This window comes from Rhinolophus sinicus, chromosome 13, assembly GCF_057876585.1.
Source record: "Rhinolophus sinicus isolate RSI-liver-muscle chromosome 13, RSI-T2T, whole genome shotgun sequence".
In the NCBI taxonomy this organism is placed as follows: Eukaryota; Metazoa; Chordata; class Mammalia; order Chiroptera; family Rhinolophidae; genus Rhinolophus; species Rhinolophus sinicus.
This window is the reverse complement of record NC_142513.1, coordinates 51,550,129-51,571,889: the sequence shown is the minus strand read 5'-3', so window position 1 is coordinate 51,571,889 and position 21,761 is coordinate 51,550,129. Positions and strand designations below refer to the sequence as shown.

Here is a 21,761-nt window from a genome sequence, read left to right as displayed (position 1 = left end):
ATGAAAAATAGTTTCATTTTGTATTATTGGATTTGGGAAGTTGGTAATAAAACTATATTTGAGGAGTTTTTTTCTTTTCTACATTTCAGTACAATTAGATGAGAAGCTGAAATTGACTTTTTAAAGCAAGCTCCTTTAACCTTGCAAAAAAGGGCTTATTTGTGTGTGTGTGTATGTATGTTTTAAAGTTCAAGTTTTTAAATACTTAAATTGTTAATATAAAAAGAATATTTGGCAGTTTATAGTCCCTGCCCCTCCCAGACAAGGTGTACATTTCAAATAGAAACAAAATTACAGCATCACAGTAGTTAATGTTGTTGAATCAGATTCAGAAGACTGGTTTTCATTTGATAAAGCAGATTTACTTGGTGATTGGCTGAATTACTCAGTCATGCAATTCCAAATTATTGGATTAGCATCATAATTGATTCTGGCCAATCCGAGAGGAGAGGGGTGGCTTTTACCATCTTTCCCTTTTCTACCTAAATATAGGAAGAAAGCAAAAATGTCTAGCAGGACTGGACTATTCTTTATGCATTAATCCATTGGTTAGTATTTATCAGTGTTCTTTTATTAATGTGAACTATTGACATCGATCAATTTTATATCCATATTTGGCAATTTATGTTCATCATTTTCATTTCATTGTTCCCTTTAAAAGATAGTGAAACCTACAGGTAGGCTTGTAGTTGAATACAAACATATTTTTTGACAATACAAATCACTGACCCTTTGATATGTTGTTTTTTTTTCTGAATGAGAACATAATACAATGAACATTTTCAATTATTTTATGAAAATGTAAATTCAGTAGGTTCTTTGTAGTAGGTAAATATAAAGCATTATCTTGTGATACAGAGGACAGGAAAATGGAACCTAGGAAACCAATTTGTGAATCCTGGCGTACGTAAGACTACTGCTGAACATTTGCGTAATACTCTTGAAAAAATGAGTTAGTGACCTTAGAAGTGCTCAGTTGGCTAGCGTTATGCTTTTATTAACCAAATAAACAACTGCCTTTTAAAAATGTATTTTTCTATTATTTAGCAAGTATTTGTGGAGCTATCTGCCAGGCATAGTGTTCTTGTCGGGATTTGTAATAATGAAACATCTAGTATTTAATTCTGTTTTAGAGTTAAGAACAATTACTAACCCATCTCCTATTTTTTTCTTTATTAAGGAATTGCATTTTGTGAAAAAGGAAAGAAGAAGAGTTTTCTGCAAGGATCATATCTAAGTGCACTTTTTGTTGATACACCATTTCTAGTAAGAAAGTTTTCCTTTTTCTATGATGTGAAGTAAATAAATGGAAATGTTTTTTGTTTTTTTTAAAAATCAGATTCTTCTGAGTTTGAATGGCAGTCATTTTGGAGTTTATTTTGGGGATTAATGTAGATGAATTAAGGAAATTTATAAAATCCAGTTGAAGTGTATAATATATAGTGACAGTTTCTCATATATTTTGTCTGACACTACCGAGATAATCTGAGTTTTTTTCATCTTTTCCACTTCCATATCAATTTCCCTTATTTTTTAAAAAAGCAGAAAAAAATCTAATGTAGGTAGTCCAGATTTACTGTGAAAATGGTTAGAGGAAAGGAGGGTTTGAGGATATGAGTCACAGAACTCATATCCTCATAAGCTGAGGGAAGAGTTTTCAAATAAAAGATGAAAGGGACAAATCTAGCCATATTTCTGAAAGGTGGGAAGGGACAAATAAAAAAAGTGAGCTCATTTAAGAGATCCTTTATAAAATGGGGACTTTTATTGCCTTAAATCGTAGGCCCATATTTACAAAGCCCTGGAATAGGCTATTTTGATTTAAAAACGTACATTGGTCTCGGTTAATTGGTGCCCATATATCAATAACATGTGGATTGTTCCTCAGACGTTTTCATGAGTGAAACCTCACCAGAATTCTACCTTGTATTAAAAATCGAAAATCAATGAGTATTTTAAAATAATATAATTTTGAAAAATGTTAGGGGATTGGTAAGTCATAGTAAGCCAACATTAACATTTTCAATATTAAATATCGTTGCTAAAGCCTGATGGTTATGTTAATAAAAAACTTGGGAAAGGTACTTAAGACATTTTTTGTTCTTTTCATTTTAAGAATAGTTTCACTATTTAACATAAAGTCTAATTTTTTCCTTGAATAATTAAAGAACTTTTATGAACTTACAAAATGAGCTCTTTGTTGAAATACTTTATTCCAATATCAGTTTCTTATGGCTATATATTTTTCTTATTAAACTTTGAAGAATAGCCCATTTTATGGAATCCGTCAGTTTGGGGAACTAGGAGAAAAGGCATTGTTTTTCCAACTGAAGCAAAGTAACCTTGATTTTAAAACTTGGATATGTATAGGCAGATTGGGAACAATGAAGTTTAATTCACTTTTTTCATATAAACCTTCTTAGTCTTTTGAAAATCTTTGAATGTTTATTTACTTTTTTTCATCTTATTTACATTTCTCATGTGTTTCATTTGTCCACTCACTGCCCAACAATGAGCGGTTTGAGTTGAAGCAATGTAGGCGTTTAGCCCTGCGCATGCCCATAGCTCAGAACTCTGCATCTTCTCTGAGCCTCAGCAAAGCTGTTGGTGTAACTCCAGCTGTTATATTGTGGGCATGTTTAAGCTTTAGGGAATCCTCTGTCATGCTTTTTCACGAGGCTCAAGGATGTAAACAGTGTTTTATTCTTCAAGGCAGACTTTCTATGGCTCTGAGGGTTGTGCCTGATTTAATAACTATTTGCTTAGGAGTTACTGAATACTTAGATGGGAGATGCTCTTTCCTCTTGAATAGATTTGTATGTTGACTACAGAGCTTCAGATTATGGATTTTTCCCTATAATTCTGCCCTAATTTGGAATCCAAATTGAAGGTGTTCGCACAGGGATTGGGCAAAATTTTTCCTACCTTATTTCTTTTCCTTCATGTCTTGGAAACTGCTTTGGGCTCTTATATTTTAGGTTTGTGATTCACTTTGAGTTAACACGTTGCGTACGGATCACGAGACTCTTCGTTTTTTTTCTGAGCCATGCGTTAAGGACGGATAACGAGAATTCTCGTTTTTACTGTTGACTCTTTTTACTTTGCATATTTTATTGAATTATTTGTGTTTCGTTAATATCTAACGGGCAAATGTCATTAATGAATAAAGTCTGCATCATATGTAAACTTTTTAGAATTCATTTTTTTTTTTCCTAAAAAAATAGTGATTTTGAATCGGATACATTTTTTCACCCATGAGTCATTTCACGTGTTACATTCACAACAGTGGATGTACAAATAAACAGAGTTTTCCAGAACTGTAGTGATTTGTTTATAACATTTGGAACCTTAGTATCCCTTAGGCGATTTTGAATTATGTTATTTTTGGAAAAACACCGAATTATTTTATTTAACTCTTTGGTGATACCTCATGAAATACATATTGTCCCACTGCACAAAGGAAGCTGCTTTCTGCAGTATCACACCAGGAGGGATTACTAACATCATACGTGAGTAAATCCTAAAAAATTCCATAGAAAAATAATAAATGACAGAAGCATTTACGCTTTAAAGAGAAGAGTGCATTTTAAAGTAGTTTCTTTTAAAAACCTGCTGGAACAGAGGGGTACGAGGGATTTAAACCCCGCCGTACGCAACGTGTTAATTTTTTAATATGGTGTGAGGTAAGGGATGGGATTTATTTCTTTGCATATGAAAATTGTATTGTTCCAAAAGCATTTTTGAGATTATATTTTCCCCTGTTGAATTACCTTGGCAGCTTTCAATTGACCATTATATTTGGGTCTATTTTAGGGCTCTGTTCTGTTCTATTGATCCATATATTTGTCCTGTGACCATACGACACTGTCTGGACTACTGTAGCTTTATAGCGAGTCTTAAAATCTGGTGGTCTAAATCCTCCGATTTTTTCCTTCTATTTCAAAGTTGTTTTTCTATTCTAGGTCCTTTCCGTTTCTATGCATTTTAGAATCAGCTTGTCAGTTTCTATAAAAAAGCCTAATAGCCTTATGAATGCTTTTATCCTAGAGGCCAATTTGGGGAGAACTGACCTCTTAAGGATGAATCTTCCCAGGCATGAACTTGGTATTTCTCTCCTCCTATGTCGTCTTTAGTTTTTCTCAGAAGTGTTTTGTAGTTTTCAATGTAAAGGTATTATATATTTTTGTCAAATTGATCTCTATTTTATATTTTTGTTATAATAAATGGCAATCTGAAGAAAATCATTTCTTGTTTGTTGATAGTCAGTAGAAATATAATTGATTTTTGTGTAAAGCTTTGTACTTGTGATTCTGCTAAATTCATTATTACTTCTAGTGGCATTACTGTATATTCTTTCAGATGCTTGGTGTAGACCTTCATCTTGTCTGTGAATAAAGGCTATTTTACTTCCTCCTTTTCAATTGTTATGCCTTTTATTTCTTTGGCTCACTTCATTGCACTGCCTACCAGTCCCCGCGCAATGTTGACTAGAAGTGCTGAGCTGACATCCTTGCCTTACTCCTGACCTTAGGTTGAAAATGTTGTCTTTCACTGATAAGTATGGTTTTAGCTATAGGTTTTTTCATAGATACTTAATCAGATTAAGGACGTTTCCTTCTATCCATAGCTTGCTTTTATTCTTATGGGTATTAGATTTTTATCAAATAGGTTTCTGCATCTTTTGAGATAATTACGTTTTTTTCTTTTCTTTTTGTTAATGTAGTCAGTTACATTGATTGATTTTTTAATATTGAACTAAGGAATCATGCATTTCTGAGATAATCCCGATTTGGTCATGATGTATTACTACATGTTTTATGGATTCATTTGCTAAAATGTAGGTATTTTTTTTCATCTGTGGTCCCAGTTGGCATTGGTTTTTAGTTTTTCAAATAACATATTTTGGTTTTCTTTTTCTGATCAGGTAATAGAATGAGTTGGAAAGATTTCCACTTCTGGAAAAATTTCTGTGTAATTGCTGTTATTTCTTATTTAATTGTTTGATAGAATTCACCAATGAAGACCTCTGGGCTTAGAGTTTTTTTGTGGGAGGGTTTTAAATGATGAATTCAATTTCATTGATTAATATTGGGCTACTCAGATTTATGTTATTCTTTTTGAAAGCTTTAATTGTTCGTGTCTTTCAAGGAATTTATCCATTTTACGCAAGTTCTGTAATTTATTGGCATGAAGTTGCATATATATTCCCTTATTCCTTTAATGTTTGAAGAATCTATGGTGATACCCCTCTTTTGTTCTGGTATTTGAGACCTTCCTTATTTTCTAAAGGAGCACTTAATATTCTAAATTTTCCTTCATCAGCCAGCATCCTACAAAGTTTATGTTATGTGTTCATTTAAATGGAGTTCAAAGAATTTTTAAATTCCTTTGTGATTCTTTTTGACCTACATAATTTCCAAGTATTTGGTTTATTTTCCAGATACTTTTTCTCCAAATAGGTTTCTAATTTAATTCTGTTATGGTCCAGGAACATACTTTATGTATTTATTATAAAGTGCAGAATGTTGTTTGTATTAGTGAATGTTTTGTGAGCACTGAAGAATGTGTATTCTGTTGTTGAGTGGAGCGTTCTAAAAATATTAATTAGGTTAAATCGTTTCATAGTGTTTTTCAAGATTTCTCTCTGATGTTCTGTTTGTTCAGTAATTGATGAGAGAGGAGTGTGGAAATCTTCCATTGTGGATTTGTCTGTTTCTCCTTTCACGTCTTGGTTCATGTATCTTGAAGCTCTGTTATTAGGTGCACGCATAATATTTAGTTTTTTAAATGTCTTCTTGATGAATTGGGTTCTCTGTTTTGAAATGTCCCTCTTTATCTCTGATCACTTGTTGTGAAATAGCTTCTGAAATAGCTTGCATGGTTTTGGATAGAAAGTCTGATATTACTCTTATTTTGTACCCCCCTATGTAAATTTTCTATCTTCTTTGACTGCCTTTAAGACTGTTTTAATGACTCTGTTTTAGTCATTTGATTATGAGGTTTCTTAGTTTGGTTTTCTTTGAGATAATCCTTAGGTTTTTTGTTTTTTCAGTTTTATTTTTAACCAAATTTGGAAACATTGATCATTATTTCTTCAAATACCCTACTTGGCCCACGTTTTTTGTTTTCCTTTTGGGGGAGGCATTCCAGTTATACTTTTAGTATTCTCGTTCTATTGGTACTTAAAGTCTGATTTTTAAAAATTCTGCTTTATTTAGAGGGTTAATAATGTCATGTCTTCAAGTGCACTGGTCTTTTTTCCTGCAGTATACAATATATTCTTAATCCCATCCAGTGTATATTTTTATTTCTGATAATTATTTTTCATCTCTGAAAGTTTTATTTCTTCCATTTCTTTCCTCATGTTCTTACTTTACCTTTTCTAATGTACAGAGCTGATTTATAATCATTGTGTTAGTGCCCTCACCTGTTAATTCCATTAACTTTATTATTCCTAGGCCTCTTTATATTGATTGACTTTTCTTCTTATGGGCCACATTTTCCTGATTCTTTTCCTTTCCTGTAATTTTTGTTTGGATGATGCACATTGTGGTTTGATATTGTTGGGTGAAGAAATTTTTTGTATTTTTGTATGTAGTGTTGAACTTTGTTTTTGTACACATAAATTACTTGGTATCAGCTGAATTCTTCTGAGGCTTTTTTTTTCTTTTTTAAAGCTTTGTCAGCATTGATCCAGGCAATTTTTATTGTAGGGTTAATTTAGTCATCTATTAAGGTCATGCCTTTCTGAAGGTTATAATGCATGCCCTTTTGAAGATTTTTCTCAATTCAAAGTACAGCTGACCCTCGAACAACATGGGTTTGAATTGCATGGGTCCACTTACATGTGGATTTTTTTCAATTGACTGCAGTTCAGTTGATCAGTGCAGTTCAAACCTGTGTTTTTCAAGGATAAACTTCAAGGTTAGGAGCCCACGTATGCGGAGGTCCAAGTGTATTTATACACAGATTTTCTGCTGAGGGAGGTTGCTGTCCCAACCCCCATATTGTCCAAGGCTCAATTGTAGCCCCAATCAATATGATGAAAAAGTTGTTAGTTAGTTTTTGTTTGGTGCTTTAAAGGAAATTTTATGGGCCAAGAATAGCTTAGGTAGTCTTGAAAGAGAAGATCAAAGCGGAAGGACATTTTGTACTCAGAGCATATAAATCTATAATAATCACTCCCATGAAATAATGCCACAAGGATAAACAAATGAAATAGTCTGGAAGAGGGTCATTGTATCCATGGACACTTGCTTGATGACAAAACTGGCACTTTCGGGTAGTAGGGAAAGAACTTTTCGATAAATGGTGCTGGAGCAGTTGGGAATCCATACGTTAAAAAAATGATTCATGCTCCACACCATAACATCTCAACGTGAAAGGCAAAAACTGTGAAACTTTAGAAGCTAACCTGAGGAGAAAGTGTTTATGATCTTCTGACAGGCAAAGAGTTAGTTATTAAAAAGAAACAAAAGTAACATAAATAGAATAATTGATACATTCGATTCCCTTAAAGAAATTTTGTTCTTGCAAAGTCACTGTCAGAGGAATAGACAGGCACGCCAAAGTGGATGAACATATATGCAATCCATAAAATGGACAAAAGGCGGGTAAATCCGAGTATCAAAAGCATTTCTGCAAAACAATGTGACAGAGATAAACAATCCAATAGCCAAATGGGCAAGAGACATGAAAAGGCACTTCATAAAAGAACCTAAATATTCAAGAAATATGTGAAAAAGATGCTTAACCTTATTAGTCACCTGGGAAATATAAATTAAAACTGCAAAGAGTGGCTAAAATGAAAAGAGTGCAAGTTTTGGAGAAGATGTTAAGTTATGGGAACTCTGTAAAAAATGCTCGTGGGAATGTATATTCTTGCAACCACTTTAGGAAAGAGTTTGATATTTGCAGATATATAATCCAGTAATTTCTTTCCATGGGCACATCTCTGAGAGTGATGCGTGAACATGTGTTCTAAGAGATACATTAATAACATTAGTGGCAGCAGTAATTGTGATAGTTTCAAACTCAATACATTGTTCATCATATACAACAATTGTGGTATATTCATATAAGGCAATACTTCACAGCGAGAAAAATGGATGAACTACAGCTACACGATACAAGTGACTATCACAGGTTTCTCAAAAGAAGCCAGAAACAAAAGAAATAATAATTTGTGATTCCATTTCTGTAAAATCAAAACACACAGAAATAAAGCAGGTAAAATATCTACATTTTATGTTTGTATACATTATATGTTAGCACCAAATATGCCAATTCCTAATTTCATTGTATGGCTGCCCCATTTCTGTGCTTGTTTCCGCATTCATTTAGAACTCTGATTCTACGGTATATCCCACGTCATGTTTATCTCTGTAAGTAAAGATAAGGTAAGACCTAGAGCAGCATTTATATACAGGTTTGGTTGAGATGATGTAAGATTAAAGGTTTTTAGTATATTTAGTATTTGTATCATAATGTAGAGAACTGAGATGGTTTCTAGTAATAATTTATATAGGATGTAATTATTGGCAAAGCTTCCCCCCCCAGAAATTGTGACAAGCTGGGAAGTATTTGGGGTAGGTCTAAGTATCTGCATCTTACAAATGAGGGAGCGTTACTATCGGGAGGGCATTCGTGGTGGTGGAGGAGCAGGCTGTCATTTTCATGTCCAGCCCCCGCCTTGCTGTGTCCTTTATTTCTCTTGTGCTTCCCACGTGAAGACAAAACATTGCTCTTCCTTAGGTGTAATTAATCTGGGAAGGAAAAGTCACGTAGGGATGGGCTTTAGTCTCAGGGCAGTGTATCAAGTCTCCTTTCTAATAATGATTTTAGTAATACTGTGCCTGTCTCTAAGGAGCACAAGGTGGTCCGTGGTTATATCCTATGGGGGTGCAAAAAATAACCCCTCTCAGCTTCTAATTCTTCTAGCTGGACTAATCATCAAGTTAACATGAGACAGATTAACAGGAGAAAGTGTCCGAAATGTATTACGGATGTACATTTGGGGGTGCCACAGGATAGTAGACCCGAAGATGCACTGGCCGTTGAGGTTTACATAAAGGAAAAGGGGAGCAGGGGTCTGGGATTTCAGAGGGGAAGTAGACAATTTACAGGTAGACGGGAAAGAACACACATGTGGTAAACAAATTCTTGCTGGGCCACCGAGAAACAGTGGGACTTGGGAATCTAAGGACAGGTTTTTGCTGAGACCCTCCCTGTCTGTCACACTTCATTCAAACAGGCTGAGGTGAATATGCTGATTCCCTTCCTGAAGCAGGTTCTTCTATGACTTCTTTAGGCAGCTACTGGGGAGAGTCAAAGGTTCTTTTTGAGTCTTTTGTTTCTTTATAACCAGCTTAAAATCAGTACCCCAAAAGGCATATTCTGGAGTGGGAAAAGTTGGTCCCCTTCAATCCTCATAATTTCCTGTAAGAATTTGAGCTGTGTTCTGCTCCATTTGTAGAACTGACTGACGTAGTGGAGAAGTGAGTCACTGCCAATCGCATGACCATTCATTGGTATATCCAGAAATAAAATATAAATTTTATAGGCTGGTCATTCTGATAAAAATTTTGAACTTAAAATGTCTTTTTAGGCAGTAGTTTAGATTATTTATCACGATTAAAACTTTATATCATTTTTAAATAAAAGTATGTCGTGTTTTAAGGAAGCACAATTTTAAAATAACTTTGTACTCCCCGTACAATTTGAGGGAGGATTAAAAATTATTTCTAGTTTCCATAAAACTTAATTTCTGTAACAAATTTAGATGCTTTACTGACCAGTATTTGTGGCCAATACATAATTTTTAGCACTATTTTATATATTGTATAAAACAAGGCATCTATTTCTCTAACAGGAATAGGCTTACTTAGGTTTTACTCCTAAGCTTTTCCTCTCATTTTTTTAGCACTCAGCTTTAAAATGTCTCTAATTTAAAAATACAGGGTCGAAGCATACAAAAATATGTAACTTATTATTTCTCACATAAATATAAATTAAGATAGAAAACCATATTTTAACTACTTTTCAGATTTTTAGATTACTTCTTCCCTCAGTCTCTATGTTTTGTTATATTGAAGATTTTACCTAAAACATTCTAAATAAACACATAGTAACCAGTGATGTTTTGGTGTTGTGATTTCAGGCAAAAGCACCAATATTCAGTTGTCCTAACTTTTCTACAAGTAGTTGTCTGGAGGTGTGCTAGGCAGGCCACAGCTAGCCGTTGCCGAGTTAGAAAAAGGCCCCTTCTCCCCATTTAGGTGGATGCCCACTGCCTAGGGTTCCAGGGCTTAGAGAGAGGAGGACAGACTGGATTTCAGTCCCCATTTGTGTTCTCTTGGCCCCACGCCCATGTGCAGGGCACAACCTCCACCATTGTTCATGGTGACCTTGAGTCATGGTTTCTTGCCTTTCTTTTGATAGATTTATAGCATTAGAATTGTTTTCCAGGCCAGAATATCTGTCACAAAACCCACAGAATTAATTCTTCTTAAGCCTTTGCTTTTCTAGTTAGTAGGGATTATTTTCTCAATGCTGTCTGTATTTTTGTACTTCCGTTGATCTTATTTCTTGAATCAGATATTAACATTTTTGAATTTTACCTAAAATTTGTAACAACTTAATGTCAGAACTTTATAAAATGAAGTGTGAATATTTTTAAGGGCATGTTCTGCCTTTATAAAAGTTACATACGGCAAAACTGCATTTTCAAGTAATGACCATGGATGTATGAGTTTTATATTCAAGAGTAAAGTTGTTTTTTGTTGTTGTTGAATCGTTTCTTTAAATAGTGACTGATAGGCGTGATTCTGTTCATACAACATGTTATTGTATTTGAAAAAATATATAATTAGATACAGCATGTGCAATTCTGGCTGAAATGGAATGTTATTTTCCATAAAACAATAGTGTAATGATAGCCTTAAATTAACTTAGAATTTGAATTTCTGCCCAGATTTAATTGTTTGTAAACACTAATGGAAACATCCCATTTTTAGAGGGAACAAAGAAGCATTTTCCCATATTAGAAGTAATTGGAAGATAATTCTGTAAGGGGAAAAACCTCTGATTGCATTAAAATTACGGTAAGATACTTTCCTTCCAGTTTGTCTGACAAAGAGAATGAAGAGTATGAGTGGTTTATTTGTTTGTATATTTTCTGTTACCGGTCCTTGTTACTGCCTGCTGAAAATCAGCGAGAGGCATTTACGCTTAGTATTCAGTCTAGCTTCATCGTCAAGGTCTGGCTTTGGGATAAATATTCTTTTTTAGTAACCCTTTGCAGAAACACTTAGTCTGAAGCACACTCGAAATTAATAATGATAATAATAATCTATTATCTGCCTTCACTTTTGTGCTGTCACTTGATGATGTGGAATGTCTTTTGGGTGCTGAATGCCTGTAAAATAATGCAATATTCAGGTTTCTTTTGGTTGAGGGATACACTCTTGAGAGCTGTGGCCATGGGATTTCTTATCACAGTGGAGGAAAGAAAGGTCTCACTCTGCCAGCAGAACCTGTCTGAAACAGAGGCTGAAGTTTGATCGGTTGGCTGAATGGGGGAGAGTTTTGAAGCAGTCTTATAAAGGGCTTGAATTTTAGGAAGCACTGAGTAGCTAAACCAACAATCTTACTGTTCCACTGTCTCCTCCTGTGTTACACTCATTTATTAGTTTGCCCTTTTTTTTTAACATATGATTCTGATCTGTGTATAAGAATTGATTGCTCATCTTTGAGTGCTGGCCCAACACTGCTATTCAGCCATTTTTAATTGTGTTCAATTCACACATTGTTTCTTTTGAAGACGGTACTATATTGGGTATCTATAAGATATCAGAAACTGCATAAGAAACTCATTTTTAAGGGTATATGTGTGTTTTGTTGTATGGTCTAATTTATTTACAGGGCATTTTTTCTTCCTGGCCTTCTGTGTCATCTGGTACTTTGACTTGGAATATTTTGGTCTTATGAACATTTGTACATCGTTATGTCTGGAATAAAAATTATCATTTTTATCTATCGAGTGAAGTGTGAGATCAGGGGAAGAACACTTATGATTTGATTTGAAAATAACCTATCAGAAACATTTTTAAATGATCTATAATTTACTTCTCCTTTTGGGGACAGATGATAATCAGCTCTTAAATTATCTTCACATATATATCAGGTAGGAGGATGCTTTCTGCTGCAAGTAACTGAGAGGCTTTAGCAGACAGGAAGGATGTTACCATCGCATCTAACAAGAAGTTCAGGGTTAGGGCAGGTTCCAGGGTCGGGTGACTTGGGTCCCTCTTCCGTCTTTCTCTGTCATGTTCATGTTCTCCTGTTTCGTTCTAAGTTTCTTTATTCAGTTGTCCTTCCCTTCTAGCACTGTCCCTAGGCTACGTGTGTGTGACCTAGATGGTGTTTATGCCGTGGGAGAAAGAAGCAGTAATTAGTCACAGAACTCTTGGCTCTGATTGCTCCTCAAGATCCTAGTTTATTTCCTGTTTCATCTTTTATTTTCATCATTGAAACTAAAGGAATATGAATTCTTTTAAGTACCCAATGATGTTTATTTTAAATTACATATGTGCTTGAAAGAACATGACCATTTTACAAAAAGCAAAACCCATAGAGAATAACAAGTGTGTCCCCGTAGTTCGAAGCCCCACAGACAATAAAGAATCCTGTCAAGAAATCCAGTCCACTTACTGTGATCTCCATGCTATAAAATTAAAATGTGTTAAAAAAAGGAAATGCTCTTGATGAAAATCCAATGGTCTAAATCATGAACTTGGAATCCAGGTAAACGAAAAGGTGATTCTAACTTTCTTAAAAGAGAACCACAGGTTTCTTCCAAATAACCAATTTTTCCTCTCGTTACAAATGTAAGTGTTTTGTAGGTTTAGAATATCTGGTAAATTTCTCTAAATATCTTATTAAATAAACCATTTAAAATTGATTTTTTTGTTTACTTTGTTTGGGTTCCTTTGCTTTTTAGACATTCCTTAGGTGGCAGCCTAGCCTGGGCTGCCCTCATTAATTTTATGGTCAACAAATGGGTACTTGGACCTGAAATAAACTGAGTAGTAATAATAAGTACATTTTTAAAGCACCTATTATGTGCCCAGCGCTGAACAGAGTACTTTATGAGTCCTCAGAAAACCCTATGTGAAATGTATTCTCATTTTACAGATTTGAAAACGAAGGGTAAGAGAAATGGACTTGAGTGTAGCCCAAAGCCGCGTGTCTAGTAACTAATTGATACCTGGAAAGGAGACAGGAATTTTTGTTTGTGTGTCACCAAGGGCACCTCTCGCACATCTTTTGAATTGTCCCCCAATCTTTTTTGTGAACACATAGAACAGGTCCTCGGAAAACACCTGCCCCTTTGGGGTTCCCAGAAATTCTCAACTGTCATCCTAGCCCCCCCGAGCCTTGAAGAAGACCTTCAAAGGTCAGCTGATTTCTTCCCACCAGGTTTTGTGGTGGCAGCCTCTTTCTCCTCCTCCTGCCAAAGGTGAATCAGTGTCCTCAGGCTTGTCAGCCTTTGGAATTCCGGTCACATGGCTGCTTTGCAACCTCGGCTTTTCGATAAGCTCAAGAAGAGTTGTGCTTTGTAGAGTGTTTGGCTCTTTCTCTTTGTTAGGATAGGAACAGTGGTATCTTGAGGCCTTTTAACACCCTCGGCTGAACTTGGACAGTTCCCCCTTGAACAATGTGGGGGTTAGGGGCGCCGACCCCTGTACAGTTGAAAATCCTCATATAACCTTTGCTCCCCACTTACATAGTCCACTGTTGATCAGAAGCCTTGACAGTCGATTAACACGTATGTTGTATGTATTATATGCTGTATTCTTACAATAAAGTAAGCTAGAAAAAGGAAATGGTATTAAGAAAACCATGAGGAAGAGAAAATACATCTACAGTATTGATTGAAAAAAACCCGCGTATAAGTGTACCCGCTCTGTTCTGTGTATGGTTCAAGGGTTAACTGGATTGTATACAGTGAATTTTGTTTTTGAGTAGCTGGACTTTAAAATTCTTTCTTGTGTAAAATTGAGAATGTTGCAAAAAAACATCATATTGATTAGGAGACTCTCATTGGTAATTAGTAATGTTAGATGCTTGTTAAGTATATAATAATTGTTTTTGGTAGGCTTTGATTTAGACTTTTATCTTAATTCTCTGGAGGTACACAGTCAAATTAGTTGAAATGGAAAGAATCACATCTTTTTGTGATAGAAATAAAATGGAAATATTCCAAAATTTCTTGGGATGCATCTGTCCATTGTTAATTATGTAAAATAATCTTTCTGCCCTATAAAGAATAAATTGTCTTGATTTCATTTAAGAATGAAAGGCAGGGCTCTGTTATGCATCTTCCTTCTGTTTATATGGCTACAGACTTGTTAGGAAAATGAAGCAGTTTAATGATTTTTGTTCAGTGGTCTTCTTACATTCTGTGTCAATAGAAAACAATGATTATAACCTGGGAAGCTCTATAGTGTGAGAATATACTTATGGAACGTATGTCTTCTTTTCTATGCTTTTCCTATATTTACTATACTATTTTTCACATATAACTAAACATTGAAACACTTGAAATTTTATTCCTTACCCTTGGCTGTTCTGAAAATACATTTCTCTCTCCTGGTAGTCAATAAATACCTTATCAAATAAACAGGGCAAATTTCACTGAGTTTGAAGTATTATTTTCTTTATGCTCTTATTTGTCTTAATGTCTAGAAATCTAATTATTTGGAAAATATGCAAAGTTTTTACCTTTTGGGAATTGCCCTTTAATAATGTTGTTGACGATGAGATCCTTGCCTGCACAAATGTCACGTAAAATGTTATGTTGTGATGCCTTTCGGTCCCACTTCTTTTCCGCACCAGCTTTGGGACTTTGGTTAGACTTCCTGTTGTCTCTGGCCCTGTTTTACTCATGTGAAACAGAAAGAGGTTGGGATCCATGTCTGTTCTCTAACTATTGGACATTAAGCACCATAAAGTAATATGAAGGTTTAGGAAGAAAGATCAGAACTATTATAGGTGATTTTCTGTTAATCCCAAGATGGGAAATTTTCCTCCATACTTCCGTTTAGATGTCACTGGAAAGTAGTAATGACTGTTTTCCCGGCTTTGATTATTGAGGATTGCCAGCTGATTTTTTTATTGTACTTTGTGGGTATATTTATATCCACAAGTATTTATAGTTTTTTATATAAACATATTTATGATTAATTTTTTAAAGCTAACTTATACTTAGACTTGGAATGGCAAAGTAACGGTGCTTCTGGGCAACGATGGAATTGTTATCTGTGTCCCTACTGTGTGGATGGGCCAGACAGAGCCTTCCCTTGAGTTGCAAAACATTTACCGTGATTCCTGTGAAAAATCACAGCAGAGAAGCACAATAGAGCTTGTTTTGAGAGGATTTGGGAAAATTGATGTAGGATATTTATTTTTTAGTTTTTGGCCCTTCGAAGCATTTTGTGGTTTCCCTAAAAGTGCGAAAGAAATTTTGTGCAGAGGAAAATCTTAATCTGACCAGAGAAGTAAGGTTGAACATGTACAATCTTTAGCAGTCCTTCAACTTTACACACTATCATTTTGATGACAATTTATATTATCTGCAGAAATGAATGGAAGTGATACCCATTTCCCATCACTGTTTGAAAATTGCCAAGTATATTCTCATATTTGTGAAGAAGGCTTCAGAAGTCATCTTGAGGTAACAGTTTGTTGAACGAAAGTTACTTACTCTTTTGATTAAGAATTAAGTTTCAGCATTCCAACCCTTCAATGAAAGTTGCCCAGTCTTTCCCTTTTCTGTGAGATGGGATTTTTTTTTATCTAGTTTGTGTTAAAATTAAAATTTGGAGTTGTCTTCCTGTGTAAAATGGAGCTCAATTCCTTTTTAATAGTAATTTTTAGAATCCATTTTTACTGAGGAAATTATTTGCAGGTATGCAGTTTTACAAATCAGATAATTTGATTTGTTGTTATAGTTACCATGATTATATATTCATTATATATGTTTTATATAAATATATATGTAGATAATATATACTAATGGTACTTATAGTCACTATTATTTATTATGCTATATGTATAATATATGATATAATGCATAGGTGTTATATATATTATGTATAATTATGGAAACTATAAATAATGGTACCATGATACATACATACATACACACCAACATTATATTTAATCACTTCCATTTTCATATTTAATTTTTTTCATTATTTTTAAGGCTACCTTCCATTTGTGGCAAGTTGTACTAATTTTTCTGTTACAACAGTAATAAAGTTTTGCATTTGAATACATTTATTAAAGTGAAAAAGGGAATTAATGTAAAGATAAAATAGGTAAAAAATGATGTACAGAATTGTACATATTTAGGAGAAAGATTGGGAAGTTCGTGTCTGAATGACTGAAGTTAAGGGACAGCTAGCTGCTCTGTTATAGTAGAAATGTTCCTGGGTGTTTGAACTAACTGAGACTTTGGACGGTACCCTTTTCTCCTTAGATTTCAGCTTTTTCTTTGTTAAGGGAGTTGGGGTTATGATACTAGATGATTTCTTAGGTAAGTCGAAAATTACAGGATTCTTCCCTTTTTCAAGTAGCTTGACTGAAGTTTGGTAAAGAAAAAGGTTTCGTTTAAAATGGGTCATGAACAGTATTGACTCAGCACTCTTTATTCCCCTTCTTTTTTATTGATAGACTATTTACAGAAAAAAGAGTATCTACTAAGCTTACAGAAAAAAATTTAAAGTATATATAAACTATAAATTTAAACACTATATATATTATACATACTATATTCATATATATATATACACACACACACACATATTAGTAGTTTCATCTATTTCATGTTTAGTTTGCTTTTCTAATAAGATATAACCTTAGATACCAATTTCACATTGTTACTGGAAATTAATTATAAGATGCTTTCCATTTAAATTTTTCTCTGATTTCTATTGTATATGCAAGAAAAAGTATTGATATGACTCAAGGGAAGTAAAGGTGAAACAGCAGCACATAGTAAATGAAGTACTCATTTTATTTTCTGACCATAAGTATTAAAAACATGCCATGCTTTGTAATACAGTTGTTAATCATAATAATGGATCACTTGCCCTCAGATATTAGCAAGTGCATAGTATTTTATTCTAGCATTGTGTGGTATATATGATGTGTATAATTACAGTTTTCCTGTTATAAAAACAGTTTCTTATACTTAGAAATTATCAGGACCAAAGATTACGCAACCAGTTTATAGCAACATGTTTGGGGCTAAGATCCAGGTTTTTTCATTCAACTTGTAATAGACCTTCTCACTCAGGTAATGCTTTGAAATGCCAAGCAAGTTGTGAAGAAAGAGTAACTGGAAATTACACAAAAGCTAATGCAGAAAGAACATTTCAGTAGTGTTTAAAGTTCATGCTTTTTGACTTTCAGGATTTCTTTTCCTTCATTTTAAAAGCAGCCATTGGTTTTTTGTTGTTTGTAGTAACTACTGTTTTTCCGTATCAGAACAGTGGCATTTATTGTAATCAAAAATAATTTTTAAAAACTGTCCAAGTTATTAATTTCAATAACATGGATATATATACAGTGCCATCTTTTGTCTGTGCGTGCCATATCTACAAAATTTTTCAAAGCAATACTAGAATTACATACATATTTTCTGCCCACAATTATATTATCGACATTTGTTGTAAAATGTTCAAGCTTTTGAATGGCTACTTTATTATATAGACAGGTTGTCCCTATGTGTTTGCATGGTATTTTCCCTCTATGTTTTCACTGTTTTAATTGAATTGGGATCAACATCCATATACAAAATTTTTTGGAGGGAGGGGAGCATTGTCTTATTATTTCCTTAGAATAAATTCTTGAAAGTAGAATGTATTTTTCAAGGGAAGCTGAAAGTCAGATTTGTTCTTGAAAACACGTTTTTTTAATGTTGTCCAAGTTGTTGAAAACGTTCTGTCTAGAAGATAGTTTGGGGCTCTCACCAGCAATAGTAAATGTTTTGTTCCTTGGGGCTTTTGCTCTCTTTTCATTTTACATTTTATCCCAATTTGATCACATTGTGTCCCATAGCGTTAATATTATCTATATGCCCAAGACTCCCGAAGGTGTACTTTTAGCTCTAATGTCTGAGGCCTTTACCTTGCTTCCTACTTGACATTTAAAATTGTGCGATCTGTGACCGTCTCAAGTGTCACGTCTCCAAAACTGAATTCTTAACTTCTCCTCTTTTAAGGAAGTAATGAATCATTAAACATTTTCTCTTGATAGATGCCTACTTATTTATTAAGAGTTCAATTGTTGATTGTGCAGTTACTTTTCTTACAATGTTTATTTTAGTAGCTTGGAAAAAAAGTGTAATACATAATTGATTTACTAGAATCATTAAAATGGGTTGTTCTGATGAACTCAAAGATTGGTGTTTATTTAATAAGGGCCAAGTTGAAAGTAAAGTTCACCTTCTGTTTAAAAGTCCTTGCTCTTAAAATATTTATTTACTTAAGCAACAGGTTTCTTTAAAATAGTAAATGAAATTGATTTAAAGAGATTGAACATGTGTGATCAGTATTACTATGAATTGGTCTGAATCCGAGTTTTGGGCTCTATGATATCTCTTAAATTAAGACAGTAGAGCCCATATTGGGAAATCTTTTTGAAACTCTAGCTCCTGATCTTTAAAAAGTGACATACTAAAAAAAAAAAAAATTCAGTTAACTGAGAGTTCAGTTTAAACTAATTTTTTACTGTATCAACGTTGCCTGAATACAGTTACATGCCTTGGGATTTAATTAGAGATTCCTTTTTCCCCCTAGAGTAAGATATATTATTTTCTCTGTTAAAAAAAAAAAGCCCATCTGTGTTTGCTAAAGATAGAATGTAGTTTTAGAGGTAGGTTTTAAATGTTGCCATTTCCGCTAAAACTCCTTTAGCTTTATTGTCTAGAAGAGTTGAGTAGTCATTTGTTAGTGGTTAGTTTGCATTCATAAAATCTGAATCCTGCAATTATTTTAAAGGTGTGTACATACTTTTTGTGTGCGTACTTGTATTTTTTGAAATTGATAAACTATACGTAGCATAGTATAAATACATATACATTTACCATTTTAATCATTTATTTTCATTTTAACCATTTTTAAATATCCAGTCCAGTGGCATTAAGTAAATTAACATTGCTGTACAACGATCATTACCATCCATTTCCAGAATTTTTTCATCATCCCATACTGAAACTCTAACCATTAAGCAGTAACTCCCCATTCCTTCCTCACTCTGTCCCTGATCAGCTACTATTTTACTTTCTGTCTCTGTGAGTTTAAATACTCTTAGGTACCCCATGTAAGTGGAATTCGATAGTATTTGCTCTTCTGTGACTGGCTTATTTCACTTGGCATAGTCTTTTCAAGGTTCATCCATGTTATGGCATGTGATAGGATTTCCTTTTTTAAGGCTGAACAACATTCTACTTTATGTGTATAAAACACACACACACATATGTGCACACACCACATTTCGTTTCTCTGTGCATACACCAATGGACATTGGGTTATTTGTACCTTTTGACCGTTGTGAATAATGCTCTTATCAACATTGGTGTACAGACATATTATTGGAGTCCTTACTTTCAGTTCTTTTGTTTATACCTAGAAGTGGAATTGTTGGATCAAATAATAATTCTGTATATATTTCTTTCGGTAACCACCATGCTATTTTCCTCAGCAACTGTGTCATTTTTCATATTTCCAAACCAGTGCACAAAGGTTCCAATTTCTCCACATCCACGTTAACACCTGGGGGATTTTTTTGGTTCTCGTTGTCTTGATAATATCCATCCAAATTGGTGTGAAGTTGTATCTTGTTGTAGTTTTGGTATGCATTTGAGCACATTTGTGATGTTGAACATATTTTCGGGTGTTTATTGGCCATTTGAGAAATGTCTTTTTAGGTCCTTTGCCTATTTTTAAAATTGGGTGGTTTATTTTATGTTGTTGAGTATTAAGGTTTTTAAATATAGTATATTCTGGATATTAATCTCCTTTCGGATAATGTGTTCTACAGTCATTTTCTCCCATTCTATGGACTGCTGTTTTACTGTGTTGATAGTGACCTCTGACACTTGGACGTTGGGCTTGGGATGGATGGATTTGTTTCTGAGCTCTTGGTCTACGTGTTTTTCTTTATGCCAGTCCCACATTATTTTGATTACTGTAGCTTTGTAGAAATTTTTACCGTTAGGGACTAATGAGTTCTCCAACTTTGTTCTTCCTTTTCAAGATTGTTTTGGCTCTTTGGAGTTACTTGAGATTCCATGTGAATTTTATTTCTACAAAAAACATCATTGGGATTTTGATGGGGATTCCATTGTATTTGTAGATTGCTTTGGATAATACAATTTTTTTTTTTCAGTTTTCAGTATACAAGTCTTTCCCCTTGTTGATTAAGTTAATTCCTGAGTGCTTTATTCTTTTTGATGCTATTGCAAATGGAATTATTTTCTTTTTTCAGACTTTCCACTGTTAGTGATAGAAATGCAGCTGATTTTTGTGTGTTGATTTGTAACATTAGTGAATTTGTTTATTACTTCTAATAATGTATTTGTGGAATCTCCAAGGATTCTACATATAAGATCATGTCATCTACAAACAGAGATGATTATACTTCTTCCTTTCCACTTTGGATGCCTTTTATTTCTTGCTTAATTGCTCTGGCTGGAACTCTATTGCATTTTTGAATGGAAGTGGTAAAATCAGTTATCCTTGTCTTGTTTCTAACCTTACAGGAAAAGCTGTCAGTCTTTGACTTTCAATTACGGTGTAAGCTGTGGGATTTTTCTATATGATTTTTATTATGTTGAGGTGGTTTCCTCCTATTCCCAATTGATTGTTTTTATTTTAAAAGGGTATTGTATTTTGTCAAATCCTTTTTCTGCATCAATTGAACTGCTCATGTGTTTTTTCCCTCCTTCATTCTCTTAATGTGGTGTATCACATTGATTAATTTTAGTATGTTGAATTGTCCTTGCTTTCTAGGAATAAATCCCACTTGGTCATGGTATATAATCCTTTGACTGTGCTGCTGAATTTTTAACTGTTATGTCTTTAAATATCTCTTCTTCCCCATATAGTCTCTCCTTCCTTTCTGGGGTTCCAGTTACATGTATCTTGAATCTTTTCTCCATGTTTCCTAATTTTTTTCCACAGTCTTTTCTGTATTCACATTCTTGTGTCTTTTGGAGCTTCTGTACAGGTATTTTCTTTATTATCCTTTGGGCCATCGATTCTTCAGCTATATTTAACCTATTGTTGGATTCATCCACCAATTTTTTTAAATTTAATTTTATTGGGTAACAGTATGCTTTTTCCAGGGCCCATCAGCTCCAAGTCAAGTCATTATCCTTCAATCTAGTTGTGGAGGGCGCAGCTCAGCTCCAAGTCCAGTCGCTGTTTTCAATCTTAGTTGCAGGGGGTGCAGCCCACCATCCCATGCGGGAATTGAACCGGCAACCCTGTTGTTAACAGAGCTCGCGCTCTAACCAGCCGGGCCATCCGGCCGCCCCCTCCACCAATTTCTTAATTTCTGTTTTCTAAATTATTTTTTTCAATGTTGTGTTTTTCGTATTTTTAAGTATTGCTGCTAAAATTCTTTGTTTTTTAATTCTTTGAACACATTTACATTTTAAAGTCCTTTTTGGATTTTACTCTGGGTATGTT

At 34.1% G+C, this 21,761-nt stretch overlaps 1 protein-coding gene across 21 annotated transcripts in view; it reads left to right on the top strand.

The window, feature by feature from the left end:
* MEF2A (myocyte enhancer factor 2A) overlaps positions 1-21,761 on the top strand; it is a 118,587-nt gene that overhangs the window by 27,644 nt on the left and 69,182 nt on the right. For 15 of the 21 annotated variants that reach the window (XM_074317937.2, XM_074317944.2, XM_074317927.2 and 12 more), the window contains one exon: positions 1,181-1,266. The exons of the other annotated variants lie outside the window; for them this stretch is intronic. The gene's annotated coding sequence lies outside the window, so the exon portion shown is untranslated. The remainder of the gene's footprint in view (positions 1-1,180; positions 1,267-21,761) is intronic. 21 annotated transcript variants of the gene reach the window in all.